The following is a 12,906-nucleotide window of genomic DNA, read 5'->3' as shown; positions in this document are numbered from 1 at the left end:
AGGTAATGCATGCAAGGTATATCTGTATTTATTCTGCTTTCCGCTTGACCCAGGAGAGTAGATCTGTTAGTTCTAGCTTGAATTTCGTGTTTACGAGAGGTTTTGAAGCATGCTCTGTTTTATTTCGACAATGGTGTTCAATGCTCTGTTTTCACTCTGTTTTAGCTTAGTTACATGAAGAAGATTAAGTGGGAAGTTGGTTAGAGAATCAGATCTGCTTTGCTTTTGCTTTTTGCTTTTTGCTTTTACAGTTTCTGTCAGGCTATTTAGGGAAATATGTTCTGCTGTTTTTCTTACAATCTGTTGTCTGACTGTTTTAGGAAATTTATTTGCTTGACCCAGGAAATTCGGTGAATGTTCCAAAGTTAAATTCAATTTGGAATCATGCATGCATTTATATTTCAAGCAATTTCCATTCTCTGGACCCAGTAGATAGAATAAATTAGGTTTAATTTCCCAAGTCTAGGAGTTAAAACTCAACCCTCTCGTTGCGTGGCAGCAGCCGATCACTTTTCTGAATGTGTAGTAGAAACAATCTCGAGTAGGTCCCTAGTCTCAGTGGTTCGAGCCCGCTCTTGCCGCTTATACTTCGTAATATTTGTTGCATTAGTGGGAAAATTATAAATCTTGTTGAAAGGGGGAACTCGTGCACACGACACAAGTGCAAAAATCCTCTCTTCAAATGGCGCCGTTGCCGGGGACTATGGCGTTATCTACTTGATTTTGTTTCTATGACACTGTAAATAGCTTTCGGCTTTCTTTAATTTTCTGTTTTTGATCGTTTCTTTTGTCTAGCCATGACTTCTTATCCAAGGCGGTCTCCAAGGTTGAAAAAAAAAATCAAGGGCTGAAGTGGAGAAGGAAAGCTCTCCTAATACATGTGGCTGAAAGAATGCCAGTGGGGGCAGAGAGTTTTCTTATTCTTTCAATTTTAAGATTATTGGTTGCATATATAATCCTTGGATAATTTAGAAGCTCATTTTGTAAATACTTTTAGTTGAGTTTTAATTTTTGTAAATAGTTTTCTAAAAAAAAATTCAAAAACATTTTAAAAAATCAGAAAATTACAAAAAGATTTTAAGTTTTAAAGAAAAAAAAGTTTTAAAAAAAATTAAAAAAATTAAAAAAAATAGTTTTTAGGGATAATTCGGAGTTACGCATAGTGGAAGAAATTCCACTATGCATGCACCTTATTATTGCCTAGGTCAGTTTGCTAAGTACTCTTTGGGAATCTGCTGGGTCAGGTAGATAGGAAGGAATTTGAAAATTTTTGGACTGAACCAGTATACTCCCAAGAATACTTGAGCAAAAGTTGTACATAGTGTGAATATGTTTTTTCTGAAATTCCTTATTAAAATCCAAATAAAGAAAAAAATTTAATCCCAAAAATATTTTTGAAATTCTAAGTAAATCTGGGAAAGAAGTTTATAAATGAAAAAAATTTGAATCTTACATCCACTTGACCAGTTTGCTTAATAATTTCAAGTTTTAGTTTCGTAGGTCAGGAAGAGAGTACAAGGGACCTCCAAGGAATTCCAAGGATGAAGCTCCCAATTCAGGAATTAAGGAAGACGACTGCCTGACCCAGCAGAATGGCAAGTCAGAAACATGGGAAACAGATGATTCTGCTCAGCAGGGGGTGGCCAAACCTACTCTACAAACTCCAGAACTATCAATGTTGATGTACCAGCAAGAGAGGACTAACCCCCATGACCAGCAAGAGGACCAAGAAGGCAAGCACCCCAGCACCCCCAGAAAGGCTGACTCTGAAAGGAGCCAGGGTCTAAATTGATCCACCACCCCCAATTGACCAAGTAATTTTTATTTTTCAGTTTTTATTTTTTTAAGATGTCTGCTATGCATGTTTTGTTTCTGTTATCGTGCATGCTTCGTTGTGTCTGTATATATGTATGTTTTGTCTGCCTTCTCCCACTTAGCCCAATTCTTGGTCTAAGTGTGAGAAGTTTTTGTTAATATAGCTTGTGTTTGTTATTTGTGTTTTCTGTGTATATCTTCTCCCACTTAGCCCATTGCTTGGCCTAAGTGTGAGAAGATTGTTGTGTATATATGTTCTGTTAGTTGATGTTTGTGTCTTCTCCCACTTAGCCCAATTTTTGGTCTAAGTGTGAGAAGTTTGTGTTTTCTTTGTCTGTGATCTCTGTTTTGTTGTCGCCACTAACTTCCCTGTTTTCCACCTCATTGGGATTGCTTGGGGACAAGCATGAACGAAGTGGGAGGGGGAGAGCATTAGTGCAGTTAGTGTCGAGCATGTAAATAATCTGTTAGGTCTAAGAGTCTGTAGTTTTTTTTTAGGTTCTGTGTTTGTGTATGCATAACTGGTATAATAAATAGCAAAAGCCGCTTAGGGAGAGTAATTGAAGAGAAAATACATGCTAATTTGTGAATCCTTTTCTCTTAATAAATCAAAGTCAGTTGGATGAAGTAAGAATGATAGAAAATGCCTAAATTTTAAGCTTACTGTGAAGCCCCTCTATAAGAGTGAGTTATGAGCCTAAACACTTTGAACTAACAAAAAAAGGGGGACCGTCACTGAATGCTTAGGGAGAAGAGTCTGACGGAGAAAAAAAAAAGGGTTTCTGGAGGTATAAGCTGGACGAAGTCCAGGAAATGGAGGTATAAACTGGACGAAGTCCAGGGGAGAAATAAACTAAAAATTCGGAGGTATAAGCTGGACGAAGTCCAGGGGGAAAAATATATATATAAAAGGGGGAATAGAAGAAAAAAAAAGAAATCTAAGAGCATGAAGCAATAGTAACCTGACCCAGGATTTAAAAGGAAAAGAGGACTATAGAAAGGAGAAACTCTCATAACCCAAAGCATCAGTGGTGTGTCATTGACTTAAGAGTGAATCGATCCTAACATCCCTGGTGAGGAATGAGTGATCAAGTGAATCCAACAGAAGGTAAAATTTAAGGCTATCTTGACGAACTGACAGCTTGACTAGATAGAAGAAGGGAGGGGGAAGAATCTGAGGCTGTAAATGCTTGGATTGACCTTAAACTTGTGGGGATGGCTGCTAGGAAAAATACCAGCTTATGCATTTATGTGTTTTTGTATTTTTCTTTGTCATGTTGTTTTCCGTATGAGTGTTCGTGTCTGTTTTCTGTGTCCAAGTTTCCTAGGTCTAGGAGACTTTGTTTGGTTTTCTTTTCTTAGGGTCGGTTTAAAAGGGGAACATGCATTGAAACTTGTCTTATTTCTTTTTTTTGTCTTTCATGCTTGAGGACAAGCATGGTTTAAGTGTGAGCAGTTTGATAAGGCTCGTTTCATGCATTGTTTTTTGGTAATATTACATGCTTTTTGGGGGAGATAATGCGCAAATTTGAGCTTTAGTGTGCAGATATTTGTTGGGTCAAGTAGATGCTGCAAATTGACCGAGCAGATGCAAAATGAGTAGAAAATGAGTAAAAAGTGTCAAAAATCCGCTAGGTCAAGGAGAATTATCAGGAGACCAGGAGCGTGAAAAATCTGCCGAACCCAGGAACGCACACAATTACCAGGAGCAGGGAAAATGGAGCAGAGCAGATTTAAAAGATCCTATTTTAAGGGTACAAATGTCAAATCATGAAGAGCATACCTTAGGGATTCGAGCTTGAAGCCTCCCTATATAAAGGGACCAACATGAATGAAGAAAAGGGAGCGCTTAACGCTATGGTAGTTTAGGTAGGGAGCTCTCGGTAGCGCTTAACGCTACCGTTCTCGTAGTTTAGGTAGGAAACTCTCATAGGCGCTTAACGCCACTGCTCTCTTAGCTTAGTTTAGTTTGGTTGCTGATTTCTTAGGTTAGTTCAATGGTTTCGACGATGGAATTGACGACTCCGACGTTGGATCCTTGCTTTCTTTACCATTTTTGAGACGATGTAGTAAGATCTCAAGTTTCATCGGAGGAATTGACGACTCCGCCTTTGGATCTCGACTTATTTCTGGTTTTATTAAGCTTTGGTGTTTACTTTCATGTTGATGATGTTTTTACTTATGTTTCTTGGATGCTTTTCGCAATTGATGGCTTAGATGTTTAGATCCATGATGTTTACATGATTTCCAGTAGTTTAGAGGTTGAGATCTAGTTGTTCTCGTGCTCGATTTCTGAGATCTGTTAGTTTAGGTAATGCATGCAAGGTATATCTGTATTTATTCTGCTTTCCGCTTGACCCAGGAGAGTAGATCTGTTAGTTCTAGCTTGAATTTCGTGTTTACGAGAGGTTTTGAAGCATGCTCTGTTTTATTTCGACAATGGTGTTCAATGCTCTATTTTAACTCTGTTTTAGCTTAGTTATATGAAGAAGATGAAGTGGGAAGTTGGTTAGAGAATCAGATCTGCTTTGCTTTTACTTTTTGCTTTTTGCTTTTACAGTTTCTGTCAGGCTATTTAGGGAAATCTGTTCTGCTGTTTTTCTTACAATCTGTTGTCTGACAATTTTAGGAAATTTATTTGCTTGACCCAGGAAATTCGGTGAATGTTCCAAAGTTAAATTCAATTTGGAATCATGCATGCATTTATATTTCAAGCAATTTCCATTCTCTGGACCCAGTAGATAGAATAAATTAGGTTTAATTTCCCAAGTCTAGGAGTTAAAACTCAACCCTCTCGTTGCGTGGCAGCAGCCGATCACTTTTCTGAATGTGTAGTAGAAACAATCTCGAGTAGGTCCCTAGTCTCAGTGGTTCGAGCCCGCTCTTGCCGCTTATACTTCGTAATATTTGTTGCATTAGTGGGAAAATTATAAATCTTGTTGAAAGGGGGAACTCGTGCACACGACACAAGTGCAAAAATCCTCTCTTCAAATGGCGCCGTTGCCGGGGACTATGGCGTTATCTACTTGATTTTGTTTCTATGACACTGTAAATAGCTTTCGGCTTTCTTTAATTTTCTGTTTTTGATCGTTTCTTTTGTCTAGGCATGACTTCTTATCCAAGGCGGTCTCCAAGGTTGAAAAAAAAAATCAAGGGCTGAAGTGGAGAAGGAAAGCTCTCCTAATACATGTGGCTGAAAGAATGCCAGTGGGGGCAGAGAGTTTTCTTATTCTTTCAATTTTAAGATTATTGGTTGCATATATAATCCTTGGATAATTTAGAAGCTCATTTTGTAAATACTTTTAGTTGAGTATTAATTTTTGTAAATAGTTTTCTAAAAAAAATTCAAAAACATTTTAAAAAATCAGAAAATTACAAAAAGATTTTAAGTTTTAAAGAAAAAAAAGTTTTAAAAAAAATTAAAAAAATTAAAAAAAAATAGTTTTTAGGGATAATTCGTAGTTACGCATAGTGGAAGAAATTCCACTATGCATGCACCTTATTATTGCCTAGGTCAGTTTGCTAAGTACTCTTTGGGAATCTGCTGGGTCAGGCAGATAGGAAGGAATTTGAAAATTTTTGGACTGAACCAGTATACTCCCAAGAATACTTGAGCAAAAGTTGTACATAGTGTGAATATGTTTTTTCTGAAATTCCTTATTAAAATCCAAATAAAGAAAAAATTTAATCCCAAAAATATTTTTGAAATTCTAAGTAAATCTGGGAAAGAAGTTTATAAATGAAAAAAATTTGAATCTTACATCCACTTGACCAGTTTGCTTAATAATTTCAAGTTTTAGTTTCGTAGGTCAGGAAGAGAGTACAAGGGACCTCCAAGGAATTCCAAGGATGAAGCTCCTAATTCAGGAATTAAGGAAGACGACTGCCTGACCCAGCAGAATGGCAAGTCAGAAACATGGGAAACAGATGATTCTGCTCAGCAGGGGGTGGCCAAACCTGCTCTACAAACTCCAGAACTATCAATGTTGATGTACCAGCAAGAGAGGACTAACCCCCATGACCAGCAAGAGGACCAAGAAGGCAAGCACCCCAGCACCCCCAGAAAGGCTGACTCTGAAAGGAGCCAGGGTCTAAATTGATCCACCACCCCCAATTGACCAAGTAATTTTTATTTTTCAGTTTTTATTTTTTTAAGATGTCTGCTATGCATGTTTTGTTTCTGTTATCGTGCATGATTCGTTGTGTCTGTATATATGTATGTTTTGTCTGCCTTCTCCCACTTAGCCCAATTCTTGGTCTAAGTGTGAGAAGTTTTTGTTAATATAGCTTGTGTTTGTTATTTGTGTTTTCTGTGTATATCTTCTCCCACTTAGCCCATTGCTTGGCCTAAGTGTGAGAAGATTGTTGTGTATATATGTTCTGTTAGTTGATGTTTGTGTCTTCTCCCACTTAGCCCAATTTTTGGTCTAAGTGTGAGAAGTTTGTGTTTTCTTTGTCTGTGATCTCTGTTTTGTTGTCGCCACTAACTGCCCTGTTTTCCACCTCATTGGGATTGCTTGGGGACAAGCATGAACGAAGTGGGAGGGGGAGAGCATTAGTGCAGTTAGTGTCGAGCATGTAAATAATCTGTTAGGTCTAAGAGTCTGTAGTTTTTTTTAGGTTCTGTGTTTGTGTATGCATAACTGGTATAATAAATAGCAAAAGCCGCTTAGGGAGAGTAATTGAAGAGAAAATACATGCTAATTTGTGAATCCTTTTCTCTTAATAAATCAAAGTCAGTTGGATGAAGTAAGAATGATAGAAAATGCCTAAATTTTAAGCTTACTGTGAAGCCCCTCTATAAGAGTGAGTTATGAGCCTAAACACTTTGAACTAACAAAAAAAGGGGGACCGTCACTGAATGCTTAGGGAGGAGAGTCTGACGGAGAAAAAAAAAGGGTTTCTGGAGGTATAAACTGGACGAAGTCCAGGGGAGAAATAAACTAAAAATTCGGAGGTATAAGCTGGACGAAGTCCAGGGGGAAAAATATATATATAAAAGGGGGAATAGAAGAAAAAAAAAGAAATCTAAGAGCATGAAGCAATAGTAACCTGACCCAGGATTTAAAAGGAAAAGAGGACTATAGAAAGGAGAAACTCTCATAACCCAAAGCATCAGTGGTGTGTCATTGACTTAAGAGTGAATCGATCCTAACATCCCTGGTGAGGAATGAGTGATCAAGTGAATCCAACAGAAGGTAAAATTTAAGGCTATCTTGACGAACTGACAGCTTGACTAGATAGAAGAAGGGAGGGGGAAGAATCTGAGGCTGTAAATGCTTGGATTGACCTTAAACTTGTGGGGATGGCTGCTAGGAAAAATACCAGCTTATGCATTTATGTGTTTTTGTATTTTTCTTTGTCATGTTGTTTTCCGTATGAGTGTTCGTGTCTGTTTTCTGTGTCCAAGTTTCCTAGGTCTAGGAGACTTAGTTTGGTTTTCTTTTCTTAGGGTCGGTTAAAAGGGGAACATGCATTGAAACTTGTCTTATTTCTTTTTTTTGTCTTTCATGCTTGAGGACAAGCATGGTTTAAGTGTGAGCAGTTTGATAAGGCTCGTTTCATGCATTGTTTTTTGGTAATATTACATGCTTTTTGGGGGAGATAATGCGCAAATTTGAGCTTTAGTGTGCAGATATTTGTTGGGTCAAGTAGATGCTGCAAATTGACCGAGCAGATGCAAAATGAGTAGAAAATGAGTAAAAAGTGTCAAAAATCCGCTAGGTCAAGGAGAATTATCAGGAGACCAGGAGCGTGAAAAATCTGCCGAACCCAGGAACGCACACAATTACCAGGAGCAGGGAAAATGGAGCAGAGCAGATTTAAAGATCCTATTTTAAGGGTACAAATGTCAAATCATGAAGAGCATACCTTAGGGATTCGAGCTTGAAGCCTCCCTATATAAAGGGACCAACATGAATGAAGAAAAGGGAGCGCTTAACGCTATGGTAGTTTAGGTAGGGAGCTCTCGGTAGCGCTTAACGCTACCGTTCTCGTAGTTTAGGTAGGAAACTCTCATAGGCGCTTAACGCCACTGCTCTCTTAGCTTAGTTTAGTTTGGTTGCTGATTTCTTAGGTTAGTTCAATGGTTTCGACGATGGAATTGACGACTCCGACGTTGGATCCTTGCTTTCTTTACCATTTTTGAGACGATGTAGTAAGATCTCAAGTTTCATCGGAGGAATTGACGACTCCGCCTTTGGATCTCGACTTATTTCTGGTTTTATTAAGCTTTGGTGTTTACTTTCATGTTGATGATGTTTTTACTTATGTTTCTTGGATGCTTTTCGCAATTGATGGCTTAGATGTTTAGATCCATGATGTTTACATGATTTCCAGTAGTTTAGAGGTTGAGATCTAGTTGTTCTCGTGCTCGATTTCTGAGATCTGTTAGTTTAGGTAATGCATGCAAGGTATATCTGTATTTATTCTGCTTTCCGCTTGACCCAGGAGAGTAGATCTGTTAGTTCTAGCTTGAATTTCGTGTTTACGAGAGGTTTTGAAGCATGCTCTGTTTTATTTCGACAATGGTGTTCAATGCTCTATTTTCACTCTGTTTTAGCTTAGTTATATGAAGAAGATGAAGTGGGAAGTTGGTTAGAGAATCAGATCTGCTTTGCTTTTGCTTTTTGCTTTTTGCTTTTACAGTTTCTGTCAGGCTATTTAGGGAAATCTGTTCTGCTGTTTTTCTTACAATCTGTTGTCTGACAATTTTAGGAAATTTATTTGCTTGACCCAGGAAATTCGGTGAATGTTCCAAAGTTAAATTCAGTTTGGAATCATGAATGCATTTATTTTCAAGCAATTTCCATTCTCTAGACCCAGTAGATAGAATAGATTAGGTTTAATTTCCCAGGTCTAGGAGTTAAAACTCAACCCTCTCGTTGCGTGGCAGCAGCCGATCACTTTTCTGAATGTGTAGTAGAAACAATCTCGAGTAGGTCCCTAGTCTCAGTGGTTCGACCCCGCTCTTGCCTCTTATACTTCGTAATATTTGTTGCATTAGTGGGAAAATTATAAATCTTGTTGAAAGGGGGAACACGTGCATACGACACACGTGCAAAAATCCTCTCTTCAAATGGCGCCGTTGCCGAGGACTATGGCGTTATCTACTTGATTTTGTTTCTATGACACTGTAAATAGCTTTCGGCTTTCTTTAATTTTCTGTTTTTGATCGTTTTCTTTTGTCTAGGCATGACTTCTTATCCAAGGCGGTCTCCAAGGTTGATAAAAAAATCAAGGGCTGAAGTGGAGAAGGAAAGCTCTCCTAATACATGTGGCTGAAAGAATGCCAGTGGGAGCAAGGAGTTTTCTTATTCTTTCAATTTTATGATTATTGGTTGCATATATAAGGGTGGCGAAGCCACAAAGAAGCTACTGACCAGTTAGAGTCCAATATCAGGAAACGTCCAGCCGAAAAGAAGCAACAGCCAAGAGCCAAATGCACACAGTTCCCCCACATCAAAATAAAGGAGTAGTTTTTGAACCTTAGAGCCTTAGGAACATCCACCCCAAACACTACAAACTAATAGCCCCATTACAAACCTTAAAGCCCTTCAGAAGCCGCACGTGAGATCTGAGTCCCAAGCATCTGTGGTTCAGCATTTTGAGAGAAAACAGTCCTAACATTTCCGGTGATGAATGAGTGACTGAGCGAATCTGGTGTTTGGCCGAGAGTTTGGGTGATCTTGACGAGCAGATATACTGACTGGGAAGGAAAGGGGGGCGGCAGAAGTTCAAGGCTGTCTAAAGCCGGATTGCACCTGATCCCCAGGGGAGAGATGGTTGAAAATATAGCTCGTTCAATGTGTTTAAGTGCGGTGTGTCTGTTTATATGTGTTTATCCGTCGTTTATGTGTTTTTCTTTGCGTCAAAGTTTATAGTATAGTTTAGGATAGAGTCGGTCAGGGGTGTAACCAGGCTAGAATTCGACTTATTTCTTTTGTTTGTTCTTCACGCTTGAGGACAAGCATGTGGTAAGTGTGAGCAGTTTGATAAGTTGCATTCTAGGCCTTGGTTACTAGTCTGTATAACGTGTGTAATTTGATTATATCTGCAAAACAGTTGCTAAAGTGTGCAGGAAAAAGGTCCTAGTCAGTACGAGAGGGTTCGGATAACTCAGGTGAAAAGAGCGCCAGAAGGGTGCAATACTGACCAGGATGCATGCCAAAAAGGCTCGAGATGGAGAAGAAGGATTGCAGGGAAGGATCAACCACAAACGAGGGCAAAAGAGTAATTTCACGCAAAGAGTCTACCCTAAAAAGCAAGGGCAGGCCTCCCTATAAAAGGAAGCCACTTGGAAAGAGGATGATCATCGACTTTTACGCTTAGTTAGGGTTCTCTCTCTCGGTAGTGAAGTTCCTTCAGCATCGTCCAAATCTTCTCGTTCCTCGCCACAGCCATGGTCACCTGAACTACATCAGTCCACCGGAGAAGAGTTTGTTGTGATCTTTTGAAGTGTTTGTTGTGATCCAAACGTTTTATGCAATGAAGTTGTTTTTATGCATTTCCTTCGGTTTGAATATGTTTTATTCTGCCTAGGTAGTTTAGATCCAGTTGTCGCGGTAATTTCTAAGTGTTGAAAGCATGATTTCATTTCGAGTTACTTGATCTGAGTTTGTTAGTTAAGTTTGTTGTTTAGATTTAGTTCCGAAGTGATTAAGTATGAAATCTGAGTTTACGTGAATTCTGCCACCTTGCATGTTACCCAGTAAGCGTGATTTTTGTTTCGCTAGATTAATCTTTGGATTTTAGAGTATTAGTTTGTGGACCTGAATTGTGGAGTTGTTAATCTGTAATTTCTTCTATAGAATCTGAGTGTGTTTGATTTTGTTCATGCTTGTTGAAGAAGTAAACATCCACATCCAAGTTTGGGACCACTTTTGCCTTTTTTTAGTTGCTTTTGCTTTTGTCATTTGCTTTTCTGCTAGTACCCTACAGATCTGACAGTGTAGCCACTCAACCACCACTTTTTCTCTGATATTCCGTTTAGCCTTTTATAGTAACCGAGTACTTTCCACTTGTCTCTAAAACACCGTGTCCCCCACTCTCATGTACACAACTACATGTCATTCACTTTCACACCACCCAGTCAGTAGAGTACCACCTTTAATTCCTGTCTAGGTAGAATCTCAACCCAAGCGTGGTAGCTAACCAAAACCCTCCAGATTATCACCACAATTACCAAAGCGTATCCATCTCTGTGGGATTCGACCCTTACCTCCACTATACTAGCCAGTAGAAGTGGGTTGAGGAATTTCTTTGATACCAGGTTCAGGCTTAGCTGGGGTTTCTATCCTGATCAGGGGGATACATCCTTGCTTAACACGACACCGAGAACCTGCAAGCCTATCACACCTCCTCGGAACCTATTTGAGGAGAAACTGGATTATGGAATGTGTCGGACGTCCCATCCTTGGCCTCAGTCCTGAAATGTTTGACCTTGATTTTTTTGTTAGAACTCAGGTACTGGAGAAGACACAAGGAGGGGGGGTTTAAATTTTATGCAGCCGGTTGACGGGAGCAACAGAGAAGCCAACCCAAAAGGAGAATGAGGCCGGAGGAGACCTCAGCAAAACCATCGCAAAAGGAGAAAAGGAGGATACACATCGGGCGCCCACTCCGAGGATGGAGCAAGAGGATGCCGCAAGTGCTGATGACGCATGGAAGCTCCGAGTGGAGCAGGCTTTGATGCAGCTGGTGGAGAATTCAAATACTCAACTGGTCCTGTTGGCCAGGTTGTTGGGCACCACCCACGACCAGACCCCCGCCAGGCAACCACCACCTCCCTCTACAAGCTCTCCTCCAAACCGGCGCCCATCATCCTCCCGACCACCCTCAGCATCTCCCGATCAACCCCCCAGAAGGCATCAAGTACAACCCCCCTGTAACATCCCAAAATTTTCTCGACTCTTATTTTAATATGTCGATTGGGGATTTTATTTATGAAATTTAATCATTGGTACGTGATTGAGTTGGCCATGTGGAATAAATTGTCATGGGTAATTTGGAATGAAGTGTTATTTATATTTTTTCAATGTGGGAAATTAATCTAAATAAGAGCATGCATTTTGTTCTAGCCAAATAAAGTGGCTACTTTCGGCCCCTCTAATTATTGGAAACTATATTCTTTTTCTTGGATTTAATTAATTGTTTTAGGATATTTATCCAAATTAAATCCAAAACAAACTATTCCAAACTTGTACTACATGAATTTCGAACCCTAGCCTATTCTTGAGGGATTTTGAAAAAATCCCCTAATTTAATTAGGATGATGGATTATTTCTTTGATTTAATTGGTACCTTGTTGATTCCCATCATTATTTTAAATCCAATTCAATCTTGTCACATTTTGTTTCCTCACCATAATTTGATTAATATTCGAATTATTCCCTTGTGGGAATAATACCCAAATTTTCAGCCCCTTTGATTAAGAAGGAAATAATAATTGTTTCCATGCTTTGTGAAATCCCTTCTATTCAAATAAATACCAAATTAATAGCTAAGTCAAATTAATTGGGGATGTGAATATTTTCCTAGTATTGTGCTCTCCATATCACACGCCTCTTATGCTTCAAATTTCCTTGTGGAAATTTATTTAATTGTTACCTATTTTATGGGAGTCTTTTCGTATAAAGAAATTACCAAATTTAAATCCTATTTTTATTTAATTGAGGATTTAAATAATTTTCCTTGTGCACCTATTAAATTTTCTCTCTCCCCCTTTTATTTTCTACTTGGAGATTTAATTTATTTTGTTCCCTTGTTTATGAAATATTCATTGTTTTAATTCCTAAGTTGTGAATATATTTCTCTCCAAGAAAATACCAAATAAATTCCTTGTTAATTTAATAGCTAATTTTCGGAAATTCCCTTCTTTTAATTGTGGGATTTTATTTATTGGCCTCTATTTTATTCCTCCACAATTAATTAATAAATTAATTTAGTTGGGGATTAAACCTACTATAAAATCACCTAAACCTAACCCTAGCCCCCATATTTTTTCCCTTCCCAACCGTCCACCTCTCTCTCCCTCACTCTCACACGCCTCCTCCTCCCTCTTTACAATCTCTCCAAAAACTCTCCTTCAAT

This window comes from Salvia splendens, chromosome 15 (assembly GCF_004379255.2).
Source record: "Salvia splendens isolate huo1 chromosome 15, SspV2, whole genome shotgun sequence".
NCBI classification, from domain to species: domain Eukaryota; kingdom Viridiplantae; phylum Streptophyta; class Magnoliopsida; order Lamiales; family Lamiaceae; genus Salvia; species Salvia splendens.
This window is presented reverse-complemented; position numbering follows the sequence as displayed.